The following is a 3,459-nucleotide window of genomic DNA, read 5'->3' on the forward strand; positions in this document are numbered from 1 at the left end:
TCATGTTTATGGTCACATGAAATTTTATTGTAAGGACTTATATAATTCTACCATAACTGCTGAGAAACTCTTAACTGTTTGTTCACTCATCTGGTGCTTGCATCCCACTAAATGGTAAGTTCCACCAAGTGCAGAAACCATGTGCTTTCTACTCACCAGCGTGTCCCCAACGTCTCATCCAGATTTAGAACATGACCTCGATATTTACTGAATCAACAGCTTGAGGAATGAATGGACGTTTGGGTTGTGATTATAAACAGCACCGTGATGAATCTCTGTGTCTGAATCTCGAACACAAAGAATTATTTAATCAAACAGCTTGTACATGTATAGAAGCTTCTAGCACGTGTGTTCGTACCATTTAGGTAAAGATATCACCGATGATTCCCCGTCAGCAACCAGCACAGGTATCGGGACGTCCTCAACTAACGGAAGCACAACACAAGTACACTTTTAAAATCTTTGCTCCTCTGGTAGGTGAAAACAGTATCTCATTTTTGTTCATTTGTATTTGATTTCTAGGAAGAATTAACATTTTTGATACAACACTTTCTTAGTCATTGGTATTTCAAACTGCCCGTCCATGATCTTTGCCTATTTTCCTATTGGGGTTTTAATAATTTTTTAACCAATATTGGCATAATGCATTCTTTGGTTTTGGAAGCTGTACGTTTTCCATTACTTTTGCCTTTTCATTGTAGAATTCTTTTGATATACAGGATTTCTTAAGATAATCAAATACATAGTTATTTATTCCATAGGCACTTTTGTGCCTAGAATACCCTTTTTCATTTAGAAGTAAGCACTGACTTAAATTTTCTTCTTATATCAATATGGTTTGCTTTTTTTCCATTACCATATATCATTTTTGATGTATGATATAAAGTGAGGTTCTAAACTGCTTATTTTCCCCAGCAGTCTTTATTCCATCACCCACACCCTCCCACACTGAGGCCCCTCATCTGGGTGATCCTGGGCTGTAAATCTCTTTCCTCTTCCTTAACTATTGCACTTTCCTGGTTGGTAATGACATCATTCGTTCTAATAGCTGGTAAAACTAACCCCTCCTCAGTCAACTTCTCTGTCATACTTCTTAACTATTTTCACCTGTATATTTTTTCAAATGAACTTTAAAAATATTATTCCCTCTTCCCCTCCCCCTGAAAAATCAGAGTTTGCAGAAAAATTAAACCTATGAGCTGACGTGGGAAGAACCAATACAGTTATGCTTTCCAGTTTTCTCCTTTTCTTAGCCCACCTCCGCTTCCCATGGCCTCTGGCCACCAGGATCCATCTGCCTGGCTTTCCAGCTGCTGAAACCCACCCTGCGCCGCTCTGCCCGGTCTCTTGACCTCACCACCCCCAGCATACTTGATGCCGAATCAACTTCGGATGTTAGAGACCTTGGTTCCAGAGTCTGCCCAGTTTCCGCTGAATGTTATCAGGCCGGTCACTGTTTCTAATTTACCCGAGGATCAAGGACTTTTATCCCCACGATGCAAAGCTGACAATGCCAAACCATTTTACTGCAGTGTTACTAAGAAGTCACTAGGTCACACAGCCACACACGCAAATCTAAAGGCATTTAGAGTTAGCAGAAATCTTAGATGTGGCTCATCTAGCCCAGCCTCCCCATTCCAGGGTTAAAGAGACTCAGGCTCAGAGAAGGGAAGAGACTACTAGGGTCACACAGCAACCCAGTCACTTATGAAGTTCAAATGTTTCCCCTGGACCCAGCAGGGCAATGGAGAGGGTCTGGGTGTGTCTGTGTGGAAACTGAGCCAAACGGCAGGGGTGGAGGCCAGGGCGCAACAGCAGGAAAACAGGGGAACCATCTGGCTAACGGAGGCACCAGAGAAGCTCCAAGACCATGTGGCCAACAGACCCAGCACCCGAGGCCAAGCAGATGTGGGCCCGCACTCCTGACACTCACACCGTGCGGGGGTGAGGATGGGTGCGGCAACCACGTGCTCCTCTCAGCCCTCCGTAGGAGCTGCCCCCCCAGGGAGGTGAGACACTGGAGGACAGGAGACTCGGAGGAGCCCGTGCTCTGACCCTGCCCTCGGTGCTCTGGTCTAGTCGGGCTGAAGGATGGAGAAGGAGTCTGAGGCCCACCCTACGGGAGGCTCCGGCTCCTCTGCAGCCTGCGCAGAGCTGAATGCCGCGTAATTCAGTTAGAGGAGAGGGAAGCAAAGCTCATCACAACAGTCGAAAACATGAAAACAACAAATAAACAGCTGCTTTGAGCCAGCAACAAGGAGGCCAATTTGGTCTTTGCAAAAAGAAAAGTGCCATCTTGCATGTGTGCGTGCGTGTGTGTGTGTGTGTGTGTGTGTGTGTGTCGGGAGGGGCGGCGCCTTCAAGAAGCTGCAGCTGCAACCAGCTCAGAGCACAGCGTTAACCAGGTTCCTGGAACAATTTGCCAGATTAGAACTACACCAGGCACAGCACGCAGAGGGGGGCCCAAGCTGCACCCCATACATGCCCCCCACCACGCACACGTGTCCCCATGCCACACAAACACATGTGCACACACACTGCCCTGTGGAACCCGGGCTGCAGGGGAAATACCTGGAAGTGAGAGGCAAAGCCCTTGGTTGGAAACTTGTCCGCAGTTGGTGTGTAGCAGGCAAACACCTGGCCCTGCGGCACGAAGCACCTTCTAAAATGAAGATTCCTGGGCCCCTCCTGAGTTAGTAGATCAGACTCCTCTGGGGTCCTGAGAGTCTGTCTTCACAGCAGCCTCAGGGACTCTTCTGCACACAGAAGTGGAGGAAGAACTCAGGGATACACCATCTCTAAAAGCACCTGTTAGCCGTTGCCGTACTCATCCTGCAGAACACAAACGGGCCGGAAAATTCTCCGTGGTTAAAATTGCAGCCATTTGTCCTTACAGATCAGGTGCCGGTGGGCAGGTGCTGAGGGTTTGCTCCACACACAATGATTCTGGGGTCCAGGCCAAGGGGCCAGCAACGTACCTTGCAGCTGTGGCCGAGGCGGACAAGGGCCCTTAGGTCCACCTCAGAAGGGCTTGCTGCCACTTCCACCCTGTCCCCAAGTCCAAGGTAAGTGACGCAGGCCCAGAGCCAAAGAATAGGGGCCCCCAGGATGCATACATAAGACTGCGACAAGGGTGCAGGCCCGGGGGGCAGAGGCCTGGGCCAAGCAGTGCTCAGATTCTCGTTCTCTCCACCTGCAAAAGGGCCTCCCCCCGCCAATGATCCTAAAGGGGCTCACAGTCACCCCTCCCCAACCTGGTCACAGAAGCACGGCCAGGACTGAACATCACCGGGGTAAGAGGTAACATGTGGACTGATTACTACACTGTGAGGCACTGTGCATATCAGCTAACACGGCTATTACTCCTGAGTGAGAGTCCAAGAGGGCAGGACAGAGATGGGCCCGAAGACCCACGTCCCATAGCTTCTGCCCGGGGGCCGGGTGGGCCAGCTCTCAGCA

Source organism: Hippopotamus amphibius, chromosome 9 (genome assembly GCF_030028045.1).
Source record: "Hippopotamus amphibius kiboko isolate mHipAmp2 chromosome 9, mHipAmp2.hap2, whole genome shotgun sequence".
NCBI lineage: Eukaryota > Metazoa > Chordata > Mammalia > Artiodactyla > Hippopotamidae > Hippopotamus > Hippopotamus amphibius.